Raw genomic sequence first — 16987 nt, forward strand, 5'->3', positions numbered from 1 at the left:
TGCATCGGGATTGAATACAACAGGCACCATGCGGACTTTCCTCCATTGCGGTAATGTCTCAAACTGTAAACGGTTTGATCGTTCCATGGAAGACCAGTAGCAGTTGCCGAATCACATCCAGAGGCATTCTGAAATCTGTGGTCCTTCAGAGTGTAGATGAAACACAGAAATAGCATCGGAATTGAATACAACAGACACCATGCGGACTATTTTCAATGAGAGTAATGTCTCAAATTTAATTTATAGAAATATAATAGTAAGCTTTAAACCAGCTATCTTTAAGATTACGTTTTAGTTCATTATTTTTTATTTTGATTTTATAAATATTTTAGGTTTTTTATTAAGATTATTAATTTAATTTTAAAATTTTTGTTATAATGATAGAATTAGTATATTTATTTGTATGAAATTTTTACCTTGTGAACTTATTATAAGGAACTAGGCAAAATTGATTTCCGGCTGTTTATCAAAAACATGTCCTCTTGTTTATATTTTGAGGTCTGGCCTGCTCACTGAGCGTATTTTTAAAGAGCCGCGGTATTTTGACCGTGCAAAGGTAGCATAATCATTAGTCTCTTAATTAGTGGCTGGAATGAATGGCTTGACGAGAAATCAACTGTCTCTTAATAAATTTTTGAAATCTAACTTTTGAGTCAAAAGGCTTAAATTCTTCTTTAGGACGAGAAGACCCTATAGAGCTTGACATTTTACTTTTATATAGTTTTTTGTTTGTCTTTCTATATTTAATGATGATGTTTTGTTGGGGTGACATGAAGAATAGATAAACTCTTCATTATTATATCATTTATTTATGTTTGTTATTTTGATCCATAATTTATGATCATAAGATTAAGTTACCTTAGGGATAACAGCGTAATTGTTTTTGAGAGCTCATATCGACAAAGCAGATTGCGACCTCGATGTTGGATTAAGAAAAATTTTGGGTGCAGGAGCCCAATGATTAGGTCTGTTCGACCTTTAAATTCTTACATGATCTGAGTTCAGACCGGCGTGAGCCAGGTCGGTTTCTATCCTAAGATTGTTAATCCATATTAGTACGAAAGGACCATATGGTTAAAATATTTTTTGTTATATTGATTAATATTAATTTATTTACTATTTTGACAGATTAATGTGTTGAATTTAGAATTCATTTAAGTAGATTCTTTCTACAAATAGTATTGATACTTTATGATTTATTTATATTTATTTTGAATTTTCTTTTATTGGTTATTTGTGTTTTAATTAGTGTTGCCTTTTTAACTTTATTAGAGCGTAAGGTTTTAGGTTATATTCAGATTCGAAAGGGTCCAAATAAGGTAGGTTTTGTTGGAATTCCTCAGCCATTTAGAGATGCTATTAAGTTAATTTGTAAGGAGCAGCCAATTCCTATTATATCTAATTACCTACTTTATTATTTTTCCCCTGTTTTTAATTTAATGATTTCTTTAGCCGTTTGAGTAATTTTTCCTTATTTAACTTATATGTGTTCTTTTTCTTATGGATTTTTATTTTTATTATGTTGTACTAGATTAGGTGTTTATACTGTTATAATTGCTGGTTGATCTTCTAATTCAAATTATTCATTATTAGGTTCTCTTCGTTCTGTTGCTCAAACAATTTCTTATGAAGTTAGTTTAGCTTTAATTTTATTGTCTTTAATTATTTTAATTGGTAGTTTTAATATGTTTGATTTTATAAACTATCAGCTTTATTGTTGATTTATTATTATTTCTTTTCCTTTAGCTTTAGCTTGTTTTGCTTCTTGCTTAGCTGAAACTAATCGTACTCCTTTTGATTTTGCTGAAGGGGAATCTGATTTAGTTTCAGGATTTAATATTGAGTATGGTGAGGGTGGTTTTACTTTAATTTTTTTAGCTGAATATACTAGAATTGTCTTCATAAGAATGTTATTGGCTTTAATTTTTTTGGGCGGTGATTTTTATTCTTTTATATTTTTTATTAAGCTTGCTATTATATCTTTTGGTTTTATTTGGGTTCGTGGAACATTACCACGGTTCCGTTATGATAAATTAATGTACTTAGCTTGAAAAAGTTTTTTACCTTTATCTTTGAATTTTTTTATTTTCTTTGTTGGTTTAAAGATTTTATTTATCTCATTTGTTTAGTGAAATTTTTTGAGAAAAGTTAATAGAAGAGTTAAACTTCTAATTTTATGTTTTCAAAACATATGCTTTTCCTAAGCTAATTAACTTTATTCCTTAATTAATTTATCTCATGCGTTTGCGACATGGACATTAATTAAGAAATATGTGAAGTAAATAATTGTTAAGATTTGACCTGTTATAATATAAGGTTCTTCAACAGGTCGTTTACCAATTCACGTTAGTAAGCATACAACAACTACTATAATTCAGAATAAAATTTGATTAATAGGGTAAAATTGAATGCCTCGGAATGGTGTTTTATTATAAAATGGTAAAATTATTAAGATTCTAATTGATAAAAATAATGCAATAACACCTCCTAACTTATTAGGGATAGATCGTAGAATGGCATATGCAAATAGGAAATATCATTGTGGTTGAATGTGAACTGGTGTTACTAATGGGTTGGCAGGTACAAAGTTATCTGGATCTCCTAATAGGTAAGGATTAATTAAACATTGTATAATTAATAATGATGTTATTATTACAAATGTAATAGAATCCTTAAAGGTAAAGTATGGATGGAATGGAATTTTTTCAATATCTCCATTTAGTCCAAGAGGATTATTAGATCCTGTTTGGTGAAGAAAAAATAAATGAATTGCTGCTATAGCAGCAATAATAAATGGTAATACAAAATGGAATGTGAGGAATCGATTTAATGTTGCATTATCAACAGCGAATCCTCCTCATACTCATTGGACTAAATCTGTTCCTAAGTATGGGATTGCTGATAATAAATTAGTAATTACTGTTGCACCTCAAAAAGATATTTGGCCTCAGGGTAAGACATATCCTATAAATGCAGTTGCTATAACTAAAAATAAAATCACTGTACCAATTATTCAGGTATGTATATGTATATATATATATATAAGATCCATAGTAAATTCCCCGTCCTACATGTAAGTAAATACAAATAAAAAATATAGATGCTCCATTTGCGTGTAAGGTTCGGATAATTCAACCATTATTTACGTCTCGGCAGATGTGTACTACACTACTGAATGCTATTTCAATATTTGATGTATAATGTATAGCTAAAAGTAGTCCAGTTACGATTTGAATTACCAAACATAACCCTAATAGGGATCCAAAATTTCATCAAAATGAAATATTTGTTGGGGCAGGTAAGTCAATTAAAGAGTTATTAATAATTTTAATTAAAGGATGTCTTAATCGTAAGGGTTTATTCATTAGTAATTATCTTATTTTACGAATAGGTCCCTGATTAATATTGGTGATTTTAACAACTGCTAGTAGTGCTAAAAATAAATAAATTATTATTATTATTGTAATAATGAATGTTGGTCTATTATATAATTTTTCTAAAGATATTGTTATTTCTTGATAATTGATTGAATTATCAATATTTATAGTTTCGGTGTTTTTGAAAAAGTCTATAAATATAGATATATCTAGAATAATTAATATTAATATGATAAATACTCACATTATTAATGTAATAATTGTAGTGATTGATTTAGGCTGAAATATTTCGTTTGATGCAATTCTTGTAATGTAAATAAATAATACTAGTATACCACCAAGAAATGTTAAAAATAAAATATATGATAATCAATATCTTCCTATTATTGTTCCTGTTATTAATCCAACTAGGAAGGTTTGAAGGATAATAAAAAGCATTATTGATATTGGGTGTCTTAATGTAATAAAATTAATATTTATTACATTTGATAATGATATAATTAATATTTTGATCATTTCAGGGGTTAGTTTATTTAAAATACCGGTTTTGGGGACCGATGATGGAAGCTTTTCCACCTCTGAAGTTTTAAAAGTGGGGGCTGGACTTATTTCCGGTTTACAAGACCGGCGTTTTTTTTAAACTATTAAAACTAATGTTTATATTCTCTATTTTTACTTCTTTATTGATTTATTTTGCTGGTGTTTATGTTTTTTCTTCTAAACGTAAACATTTATTAATGGTTCTTTTGAGATTAGAATATATTGTTCTTTCTTTATTTATGTTAGTTATTGTTTTTCTTATTGAGTTTGATTATGATTATTTTTTTCCTGTTATTTTTTTAGTTTTTTCTGTTTGTGAGGGTGCTTTAGGTCTTTCTATTTTAGTTTCAATAATTCGTTCTCATGGTAATGATTTTTTTAATTCTTTTGGTTTATCTTTATGTTAAAGTATTTATTTATAACTATTTTTTTGATCCCTCTTTGTTTATTAAATAATTGTTGATGGTTGGTTCATTCTTTAATGTTTCTGTCGGGTTTTGTTTTTATAATTTGTGTTTATTCATATGCTGATTTGAATATAATTAGATATTATTTTGGTATTGATTATTTTTCTTTTAGTTTAATTTTACTTAGTTTTTGGATTTGTTCTTTAATAATCACTGCTAGAGGTTCAGTTTATTTAAGTTCATATCATTCTAATTTTTTTGTTTCTATGGTTTTGATTTTAATAATTATGCTTTATTGTTCATTTGCTAGATTAAGTCTTCTTTCTTTTTATATTTTTTTGAGGCTAGATTAGTTCCTACTTTACTTTTAATTTTGGGTTGGGGTTATCAAACTGAGCGTTTGCAGGCTGGTGTTTATTTAATTTTTTATACTTTGGTTGCTAGATTACCTTTATTATTAGTTTTATTTAAGGTTTATGATTTTTCTAATACTTTATATTTTCCTTTATTGGTTGATTTTGGTTCTTATTATTTTATGTTTTATGTATTTATAATTTTGGCTTTTTTAGTTAAGATACCTATGTTTTTGGTTCATTTATGACTTCCTAAGGCTCATGTAGAGGCCCCTATTTCAGGTAGAATAATTCTTGCTGGTGTTTTATTAAAGTTAGGTGGTTATGGTATTTTTCGTGTTATAAAGGTTATTTCTTATTTGGGTTTAAAGTTTAATTATTTTTGATTGTCTTTAGGTTTATCTGGGGGTGTTATTGTAAGATTTATTTGTTTTCGTCAGGTTGATTTAAAGTCTTTAATTGCATATTCTTCTGTTGCTCATATAAGAATGGTTATTGGTGGATTGATGACTATGAATTGATGAGGTTGTGTAGGTTCTCTTTCTCTAATGGTTGGTCATGGTTTATGTTCTTCTGGTTTATTTTGTTTATCTAATATTATTTATGAACGTTTAGGTAGACGAAGATTATTAATTAACAAGGGTATAATTAATTTGCTGCCAAGAATGGCTTTATGATGATTTCTTTTAAGATCATCAAATATGGCTGCTCCTCCTTCTTTAAATTTGGTAGGTGAAATTAGATTATTAAATAGAATTATATCTTGATCTTCTTTTAGATTCTTTGCTTTGATTTTTTTATCTTTTTTTAGAGCTGTTTATACTTTGTATATATATTCTTATTCTCAGCATGGGAATTATTATTCTGGTGTTTATACTTGTTCTCTTGGTTATTTTCGTGAATATCATCTTTTACTTTTACATTGATTGCCTTTAAATATTCTCTGTTTAAAGGATGAATATTTCTTTGTTTAGTTTGCTTAAGTATTTTAATTAAAAATATTGTTTTGTGGAATCAATGATATGAAGTTTTTCATCTTAGGCCGTGAATTTATTTTCTATTTGTTCTTTGAGTTTTTTTTCTTTGTTTATTTCGAGAACTATAATTTTTATTTTAGGTATTTATTATTTAATAATTGATTATAGAGTTTTTGTTGAGTGAGAGCTTTTCAATTTAAATGGTTCTATAGTTGTTATAACTTTAATTTTGGATTGAATATCTCTTATTTTTATATCTTTTGTTATATATATTTCTTCTTTGGTTATTTATTATAGAGAGGATTATATATCTGGTGAAAAGAATATTATTGTTTTAATATTTATTCTTTCTATAGGTTTTTTAATTATTAGTCCTAATTTAATTAGAATTTTATTAGGTTGAGATGGTTTAGGTTTAGTTTCTTATTGTTTAGTTATTTATTATCAAAATGTAAAATCTTATAGTGCTGGTATATTAACTGCACTTTCTAATCGTATTGGTGATGTTGCTATTTTAATTTCTATTGCATGAATGTTAAATTTTGGTGGTTGAAATTATATTTATTATTATGATTTTATTTCTAATTCTTTTGAAATAAAGCTCATTACTATATTAATTGTTTTAGCAGCTATAACTAAGAGAGCTCAGATTCCTTTCTCTTCATGACTTCCTGCTGCTATAGCAGCTCCTACTCCTGTTTCTGCTTTAGTTCATTCTTCTACTCTTGTTACTGCTGGTGTTTATTTATTAATTCGTTTTAGACCAATATTGGATACTTATAATTGTGGTTGATTTTTACTTTTAATTGGTTGTATAACTATATTTATGGCTGGATTGGGCGCTAATTTTGAGTTTGATTTAAAGAAGATTATTGCTCTTTCTACTTTAAGACAACTTGGTTTAATAATAAGAATTTTGGCTATAGGTTATCCAAAGCTTGCATTTTTTCATTTATTGGCTCATGCTTTATTTAAGGCATTATTATTTATATGTGCAGGTTCAATAATTCATAATTTGAAGGATTCTCAGGATATTCGTTTTATAGGATCAATTGTTAATTTCATACCTTTAACTTCAGTTTGTTTTAATGTTTCTAGTTTATCTTTGTGTGGAATACCTTTTTAGCGGGATTTTATTCAAAGGATTTAATTCTTGAGATGGTTTGTTTAAGATGAATTAATTGTTTAATTTTTTTTCTTTATTTTTTTTCTACTGGTTGAACTGCTTCTTATTCTTTTCGTTTGTTTTATTATTCAATATCTGGTGATAATAATTTTTATTCTAGATTTTCTTTTGCTGATAAGGGTTATTATATTTCATTTGGAATAATTGGTCTATTGTTTGTTGCTGTTTTTGGTGGTAGTCTTTTATCTTGATTAATTTTTCCAATTCCTCATGTGATTGCTTTACCTTATTATTTAAAGTTTTTAACTATTACAGTTGTTATTTTAGGTGCTTATTTAGGTTATCTTATTTCTAATTTTGATTTTTCTCATAATTTATTTTCTTTAAGTATACTTTCTTTTGTTAGATTTGCTGGTTCTATATGATTTATACCTTTTCTTTCAACTAAGTTTATTAGATATATTCCTTTAAAAATAGGTTATTATTCATCTAAGTCATTTGATTATGGTTGAGGTGTATTACTTGGTGGTCAAGGTTTATATAGATTATTTATTTATTTAATTGGTTATATTCAAGGTTGATATGATTCTAATTTCAAGATTTATCTTTTAACTTTTATTTTTTGAATATTTATTTTGGTAATATTGTTTTTCGTTTACTTAAATAGCTTATAATTAGAGCGTGACACTGAAGATGTTAAGGAAGTATTTTTACTTTTAAGTATTTATAAATATAGATATATTATTTTTACAGTGAAAATGTAATGTTTTATTTAAACTATATAAATTTTAGAAATGTTAACGGAGTTTAACCGCTAATATAAAAAGTTAGCAGCTTTCATATTGGCTTTACATTTCCTTAATTGGAACTATTATAGTTCAATTATATTATTAACAGTAATACGCCTCTTTTTTGCTTCAATTAATAAGAATAAGGGTAGTACATACCAATCTTCCAGGTCGAAACTGACTGCAATATTTCGCTTCTTATTCTATTTAAGGTTGATTGATAATATCAATACTTTTTGAATGCAACCCAAATGTTATATTTAACTACAACCCTTTATTCTGCTCATTGTAATGCTCCTTGGTTTCATTCATGGTATAGTCCTCGTAATAGAACTAGAATAAAAAATATTGTTGATACTGTTCAGATTATAATGTCTGAAGTTTTAAAAATAGTTACAATTGGTAGAATTAGTGCAATTTCTACATCAAAAATTAAAAAGATTACTGCGATTAGGAAGAATCGTATTGAGAATGGTATTCGTGCTGATCTTTTTGGATCAAACCCACATTCAAATGGTGATCTTTTTTCTCGATCATTAATTAATTTTTTTGATAGTGTTGTTGCCAGGATTATAACAATTATTGGAATAATTAATCTAATGAAAACTCTTGTTGATAGAATTAGAATTGTTTTTCTTGATTTATATCAAGCTTTCTGATTGGAAGTCAAATGTACTATTTATACTAGAAAAACAATTATCTACCTCATCAATAAATAGAGATATATAAGAATAATCATACTACGTCTACGAAGTGTCAGTATCATGCTGCTGCTTCAAATCCAAAGTGATGTCTTGGTGAAAATTGATTTATTGAGTGTCGAAGTAGACATGTTGATAAAAAGATTGTTCCAATAATTACGTGTAAACCATGGAATCCTGTTGCAACAAAGAATGTTGATCCATAAACTGCATCTGCAATGGTAAAAGGTGCTTCTCAATATTCATATGCTTGAAGTATTGTAAAGTATAGTCCTAATAACACTGTGAAGAATAATCCTTGTAGTGCTTGAGTATGATTAGATTCCATTAAACTATGATGTGCTCATGTTACTGTTACTCCTGATGCTAAAAGAATAGCTGTATTAAGTAATGGAATTTGTATAGGGTTAAAGGGTTGAATTCCTATTGGAGGTCATAGTATTCCTAGTTCAATTGTTGGTGCTAATCTTCTTCTAAAGAATGCTCAAAAAAAAGAAACGAAAAATAATACCTCTGATGCAATAAATAAAATTATTCCTCATCGTAACCCAATTGATACAAATCCTGTATGTAATCCTTGATATGTTCCTTCTCGTACTACATCTCGTCATCATTGAATTATAGTTAGTAGGGTAATTCCAAATCCAATTATGAATAAGTTAATATTAAATAGGTGGAAACATTTTGCTAGTCCTGATACTAGGACTATTGCTCCAATTGCTCCTGTTAATGGTCAAGGTCTATAGTCTACTAAGTGGAATGGGTGGTTTGAGTGAGTTGTTAACATAGGTTTAATATACTTCACTAGAATATAGAGTTCTTAGAATTGAGAAAACATAGGCTTGAATTATTGCTACTGCTGATTCTAGAATTAATAGAAGTATTTGTCCAATAATTAGTAATGAGATTAAGTTTATTGCTATAGATGGTCCTGTGTTTCCTAATAAGGTTAATAATAAGTGTCCTGCAATTATATTTGCTGCCAACCGTACTGCTAATGTACCTGGTCGAATAACATTACTAATTGTTTCAATTAGTACTATAAATGATATTAATGCAGGCGGTGTACCTTGTGGTACAAGGTGTGTAAATATATGATTAGTATGGTTAATTCATCCAAATAATATAAATCTTAGCCATATAGGTAGGGCAATTGCAAATGTTAATGCTAAATGTCTTGTTCTAGTAAAAATATAAGGGAATAATCCTATGAAATTGTTAAATAATATTATAATAAAAATTGAGATGAAAATGAATGTTGTTCCATTAAATGATTTTGGTCCAAGAAGTGTTTTAAATTCATTATGTAAGGTTAAATTTAGTTTATTTCAGATAATGTTAATTCGTGATGGTGTAAGTCAAAATAGTGATGGGATTAATAATAGTCCTAGAAATGTTCTAGTTCAATTTAATGATAAATTAAAGATGTTAGTTGATGGGTCAAATGTTGAGAATAGATTTGTTATCATTTTCAATTTAAGTTTTTTATTTCAATTGTTCCTTTTTCTGCTCTTTTAATAAGGTTAGGTTTAAATGAGAAGAAGTTTATTTGATTAAACAAGATTAATGTAGCTGAAAATATAATGAATAGTGAGAATCATATAAGAGGGGATATTTGAGGGATTTGGATATAATTTCCCCATCAGAAGTAGTCGTTAATTTACTATTATTTGGTTTAAGAGACCATTACTTACTTTCAGTCATCTGATGAATTTCAAGGTGTACTAATTTTTTTTAGTTACTTTAGACTGACACTCTAATGTTATTTATTTTAACTAACTCCTTAAATTATCTTAGATAATCACTTAATAAATAAATTTACTGAAGTTCTTTCAATTACAATTGGTATAAATCTGTGGTTTGCTCCACAGATTTCTGAGCATTGTCCAAAGAATAATCCAGGTCGATTTATTGTGAATGTTCCTTGATTTAACCGACCTGGCGTTGCATCAATTTTAACCCCTAATGCAGGAACTGCTCATGAGTGTAGAACATCTGATGCTCTTGTTAATACTCGTACTTCTGTATTTATTGGTAGGATTGTTCGGTTATCTACATCTAGTAGTCGGAATCCATCATTTTCTAGGTCTTGTTCTGGTGTTATATAAGTGTCAAATTCTACGTCTAATGTCCTTAGTATAATGAAATTAAGGTTGATGTTGAAATCAATCCTATTGTTGAAATTATTACTGTTATAGGAAGAATGATTCTTGATTTTTGGGACTTTATCTTTATAGATCACGAATTTTCTGTGTATGATATAATTAGAGCTGAGAATCTAATACGTATATAGTAGTAGAGTGTAATTGTAGTTAATACAACTATAATAGTTATAATAGTTGTTATATTGTTTTCTATTAATGATTGTATTACAATTCATTTTGGTAAGAATCCAAGGAATGGTGGTAGTCCACCTAAAGATAATAAAGATAAGAATATTATGAATTTAATTTCGGTTTTTATATTTCTGGCTGAATAAATTTGATTTATGAAAAATAAATTTATTTGCTTAAATAATAAAGCTATAATTAATCTTAATAGTGAGTAAATAATGAAGTATAGTTCTCAGATGTTTTCTCTGACTGTTAATGATCTAATTATTCAACCTAGATGTCTGATTGATGAATATGCTAAAAGTTGTCGTAAGGATGTTTGATTTAAACCTCCTATTGCCCCAATAACGATTCTTAAGATAATAATTGTTCAAATAAAAGTTCTTAATTGAATACAATAAGATAAGACCATTATTGGGGCGATTTTTTGTCATGTTATTAATGTTAAACAATTATTTCATCTTGATGCTCCTATAACTTCTGGAAATCAGAAATGGAAAGGTGCAGCTCCAATCTTTAATAATAGTCTAGAACTAATTATTATTGATGGGATAAATTCTGTTTCCCATCCCATGGGATATTTTATTTGAATCAGCAAAATTGAAAATAATAATATTGTCGATGCTATTGCTTGGACAATAAAATATTTAATTGATGATTCATTTATTATTATATTTTTATTTCTTGTTAGGAGTGGAATAAATGAAAGTAAGTTGATCTCAAGTCCTATTCAAACCCCAAATCAGGAATTTGATGAAATGGACAGGATCGTTCCTATCATTAATGTTGATTGGAAGAGAAGTTTTGTAGAGTTGTTGGTCATTAAAAAGGAGAGGATTGATACCTCTATAAATGGGGTATGAACCCATTAGCTTGTTTAGCTTACCTTTTTACATTAAGGTGTATGATGCACGTTAGTTTTTGATACTAAAGGAGGTAGTTTAATTCCATCTTATGTAATTTTAATGAAGGTAATTTTATTTACTTTATTTACCCTATCAAGGTAACCCTTTAATCAGGCACTTCATTTATTTAATATATAAATCGAAAGTTTTTTTTGAAATTCTTTTATGTATTATTTTGTTTAATTAGGATTAATTTATCCTGCTCATTTTATTTTTTTATATATATATATATAATAAACAATTTATATTAATATATTACATTTAATTGAAATTAAAGTATTATAAGTTCATCTTACCATTATCAATTGATTATTTTAATGCAATTTTTTACCTAGGATTATAGCTACTTATGTTTTTAGCTTAAAATAGGTTATTATAATATAATATATATAATAATATGTAATTTAATATTTAATATTATTATAATTGGATATAATAAATAAAATTATTAATTTATATATAAAATATTATAATTAATATAAATAATTATATTAATTATAATAATATAATTATGTAAATTATTTATAATTAGATTATTTAACTAATATATATGAAAGTTAACTTAATATAAAAAAAAGAATTCATATTAATAACATATTATATTAAATTACATAATTGTATAAAATATATTTATTATATTATTTAATCTTTCTTTATTTATTAGTGAAAAGAAAGATTAAATAAGAAAGAACATAATACATTTATTGCTATACATGTTCCATATTAATCTTTAATCATATATAATAGAGAAGTTGTTGTGGTCATACATAGGGGTGTTTCTTTTTTTTTGTTAATGTTTGTGGTTTTTTTCTTTTTTTTTCTTTAAATATTTGAATCTTTTATTTTTTCCTGAATTAATAGATTTAAAATTTTCTTATTTTTTATTTTTAAAAGTTTTATTCTTGCTTGTTTATTCACTTTTTCGTTGTATTATATGTAAGTTTTGTTAGACTAAATGTTCTTTTTGCAGTAATTTGATTTAATTTTCAAGTGATTTTGGATTTAGCAATTGATTTAGTATCGGCATAATTCGTGCCAGCAGCCGCGGTTATACGATTGATACAAGTGAATATTATTGGTTAAAACAGTTGTTTATATTATTAGGGTTGAAATATAAATTTGTAAGGTGAAATGTTAAACTTTATTTGTGGCCCTTTTTATGAATCTGTGAAATTTAAATATTAAACTAGGATTAGATACCCTATTATTTTAAATGTTAATTATATTTACCAGGGTACTATTAGTTAAGGTCTTTAAACCCAAAGAATTTGGCGGTATCTCATTCCATTCAGAGGAACCTACCCCATGAGTGATAATACACGATTTACTCTACTTAATTTATTTGTTTGTATATCTCCGTTATCAGAGAATCTTTTTAGAGTTATAATTCTCAGGATTTATAATTATAAAATATTTCAGGTCAAGGTGCAGCTTATAGTTAAGAGGAGGTGGGTTACAATAGATTTTTGTTTATAACGGATTTGATAGTGAAATACTGTTAATGAAGGTGGATTTGATAGTAATTTAATTTATTTAATTTAACTGATATTGGCTCTGAGATGTGTACACATCGCCCGTCGCTCTCATTATTGATTATTCTATTTTATTTTAAAGTAGCTTCAATTTAGATGAGATAAGTCGTAACATAGTAGATGTACTGGAAAGTGTATCTAGGAAGAGTTTCAAGATATAACTTATTACTAAAGTGTTTCATTTACACTGAAAATTTTTCTGTGCAAATCAGGATATCTTGATTATTTATTTTATTATATTTATTTTTTGTTTATTTAATTATTTAATATAAATAATTTTATTGTATTTTTGTCTTAGTATATTTTATAGAATTGATTTTTTAAATTATAGTTTATTGGTAATGTAAGTGTTTTATGAAATATTATTTAAATTTTTTTAAGTAGATTTTATTTATTGTACCTTTTGTATCAGGGTTTATCAAAATTTTAGTATTTATTTTACTTGTCTCGATTTGGGTTGATTTATAAATAATTTATAGTTAATGTATCATAATTATTATTAAATTATTTATAGAAATGAGATGTTAATCGTTTCCCAAGATATCTAGTTTCTTCAGAAAAAATTTAATTTTTTAAAGTTATTTGTTTTTATTTAATTTTTTAAGTAAAAATATTAACTTATTTATTCTTTAAGGGATAAGCTTTGAAGTAAATAACCTATAATTTATTTTATAGAAATATAATAGTAAGCTTTAAACCAGCTATCTTTAAGATTAAGTTTTAGTTCATTATTTTTTATTTTGATTTTATAAATATTTTAGGTTTTTTATTAAGATTATTAATTTAATTTTAAAATTTTTGTAATAATGATAGAATTAGTATATTTATTTGTATGAAATTCTTACCTTGTGAACTTATTATAAGGAACTAGGCAAAATTGATTTCCGCCTGTTTATCAAAAACATGTCCTCTTGTTTATATTTTGAGGTCTGGCCTGCTCACTGAGCGTATTTTTAAAGAGCCGCGGTATTTTGACCGTGCAAAGGTAGCATAATCATTAGTCTCTTAATTAGTGGCTGGAATGAATGGCTTGACGAGAAATCAACTGTCTCTTAATAAAGTTTTGAATTTAACTTTTGAGTCAAAAGGCTTAAATTCTTCTTTAGGACGAGAAGACCCTATAGAGCTTGACATTTTACTTTTATATAGTTTTTTGTTTGTCTTTCTATATTTAATGATGATGTTTTGTTGGGGTGACATGAAGAATAGATAAACTCTTCATTATTATATCATTTATTTATGTTTGTTATTTTGATCCATAATTTATGATCATAAGATTAAGTTACCTTAGGGATAACAGCGTAATTGTTTTTGAGAGCTCATATCGACAAAGCAGATTGCGACCTCGATGTTGGATTAAGAAAAATTTTGGGTGCAGGAGCCCAATGATTAGGTCTGTTCGACCTTTAAATTCTTACATGATCTGAGTTCAGACCGGCGTGAGCCAGGTCGGTTTCTATCCTAAGATTGTTAATCCATATTAGTACGAAAGGACCATATGGTTAAAATATTTTTTGTTATATTGATTAATATTAATTTATTTACTATTTTGACAGATTAATGTGTTGAATTTAGAATTCATTTATGTAGATTTTTTCTACAAATAGTATTGATACTTTATGATTTATTTATATTTATTTTGAATTTTCTTTTATTGGTTATTTGTGTTTTAATTAGTGTTGCCTTTTGAACTTTATTAGAGCGTAAGGTTTTAGGTTATATTCAGATTCGAAAGGGTCCAAATAAGGTAGGTTTTATTGGAATTCCTCAGCCATTTAGAGATGCTATTAAGTTAATTTGTAAGGAGCAGCCAATTCCTATTATATCTAATTACCTACTTTATTATTTTTCCCCTGTTTTTAATTTAATGATTTCTTTAGCCGTTTGAGTAATTTTTCCTTATTTAACTTATATGTGTTCTTTTTCTTATGGATTTTTATTTTTTTTATGTTGTACTAGATTAGGTGTTTATACTGTTATAATTGCTGGTTGATCTCCTAATTCAAATTATTCATTATTAGGTTCTCTTCGTTCTGTTGCTCAAACAATTTCTTATGAAGTTAGTTTAGCTTTAATTTTATTGTCTTTAATTATTTTAATTGGTAGTTTTAATATGTTTGATTTTATAAACTATCAGCTTCATTGTTGATTTATTATTATTTCTTTTCCCTTAGCTTTAGCTTGTTTTGCTTCTTGCTTAGCTGAAACTAATCGTACTCCTTTTGATTTTGCTGAAGGGGAATCTGAGTTAGTTTCAGGATTTAATATTGAGTATGGTGCGGGTGGTTTTACTTTAATTTTTTTAGCTGAATATACTAGAATTGTCTTCATAAGAATGTTATTGGCTTTAATTTTTTTGGGCAGTGATTTTTATTCTTTTATATTTTTTATTAAGCTTGCTATTATATCTTTTGGTTTTATTTGGGTTCGTGGAACATTACCACGGTTCCGTTATGATAAATTAATGTACTTAGCTTGAAAAAGTTTTTTACCTTTATCTTTGAATTTTTTTATTTTTTTTGTTGGTTTAAAGATTTTATTTATCTCATTTGTTTAGTGAAATTTTTTGAGAAAAGTTAATAGAAGAGTTAAACTTCTAATTTTATGTTTTCAAAACATATGCTTTTCCTAAGCTAATTAACTTTATTCCTTAATTAATTTATCTCATGCGTTTGCGACATGGACATTAATTAAGAAATATGTGAAGTAAATAATTGTTAAGATTTGACCTGTTATAATATAAGGTTCTTCAACAGGTCGTTTACCAATTCACGTTAGTAAGCATACAACAACTACTATAATTCAGAATAAAATTTGATTAATAGGGTAAAATTGAATGCCTCGGAATGGTGTTTTATTATAAAATGGTAAAATTATTAAGATTCTAATTGATAAAAATAATGCAATAACACCTCCTAACTTATTAGGGATAGATCGTAGAATTGCATATGCAAATAGGAAATATCATTCTGGTTGAATGTGAACTGGTGTTACTAATGGGTTGGCAGGTACAAAGTTATCTGGATCTCCTAATAGGTAAGGATTAATTAAACATAGTATAATTAATAATGATGTTATTATTACAAATGTAATAGAATCCTTAAAGGTAAAGTATGGATGGAATGGAATTTTTTCAATATCTCCATTTAGTCCAAGAGGATTATTAGATCCTGTTTGGTGAAGAAAAAATAAATGAATTGCTGCTATAGCAGCAATAATAAATGGTAATACAAAATGGAATGTGAAGAATCGATTTAATGTTGCATTATCAACAGCGAATCCTCCTCATACTCATTGGACTAAATCTGTTCCTAAGTATGGGATTGCTGATAATAAATTAGTAATTACTGTTGCACCTCAAAAAGATATTTGGCCTCAGGGTAAGACATATCCTATAAATGCAGTTGCTATAACTAAAAATAAAATCACTGTACCAATTATTCAGGTATGTATATATATATAAGATCCATAGTAAATTCCCCGTCCTACATGTAAGTAAATACAAATAAAAAATATAGATGCTCCATTTGCGTGTAAGGTTCGGATAATTCAACCATTATTTACGTCTCGGCAGATGTGTACTACACTACTGAATGCTATTTCAATATTTGATGTATAATGTATAGCTAAAAATAGTCCAGTTACGATTTGAATTACCAAACATAACCCTAATAGGGATCCAAAATTTCATCAAAATGAAATATTTGTTGGGGCAGGTAAGTCAATTAAAGAGTTATTAATAATTTTAATTAAAGGATGTCGTAATCGTAAGGGTTTATTCATTAGTAATTATCTTATTTTACGAATAGGTCCCTGATTAATATTGGTGATTTTAACAACTGCTAGTAGTGCTAAAAATAAATAAATTATTATTATTATTGTAATAATGAATGTTGGTCTATTATATAATTTTTCTAAAGATATTGTTATTTCTTGATAATTGATTGA

At 26.7% G+C, this 16987-nt stretch overlaps 2 long non-coding RNA genes across 2 annotated transcripts in view; one reads left to right on the forward strand and one right to left on the reverse strand.

Moving 5' to 3' along the window:
- Positions 1 to 286: 286 nt before the first annotated feature.
- Positions 287 to 14576, reverse strand: LOC126301656 (uncharacterized). The gene is made up of 2 exons (XR_007553088.1): positions 13885 to 14576; positions 287 to 416 (listed from the first exon to the last, which is right to left on the reverse strand). It is a non-coding gene; the product is annotated as an uncharacterized LOC126301656 (long non-coding RNA).
- Positions 13288 to 16987, forward strand: part of LOC126301657 (uncharacterized) — a 67789-nt gene continuing 64089 nt past the window's right edge. Inside the window, exon 1 of the long non-coding RNA XR_007553090.1 lies at positions 13288 to 13687. This is a non-coding gene — a long non-coding RNA (uncharacterized LOC126301657). The remainder of the gene's footprint in view (positions 13688 to 16987) is intronic.

This window comes from Schistocerca gregaria, unplaced genomic scaffold (assembly GCF_023897955.1).
Source record: "Schistocerca gregaria isolate iqSchGreg1 unplaced genomic scaffold, iqSchGreg1.2 ptg000077l, whole genome shotgun sequence".
In the NCBI taxonomy this organism is placed as follows: Eukaryota; Metazoa; Arthropoda; class Insecta; order Orthoptera; family Acrididae; genus Schistocerca; species Schistocerca gregaria.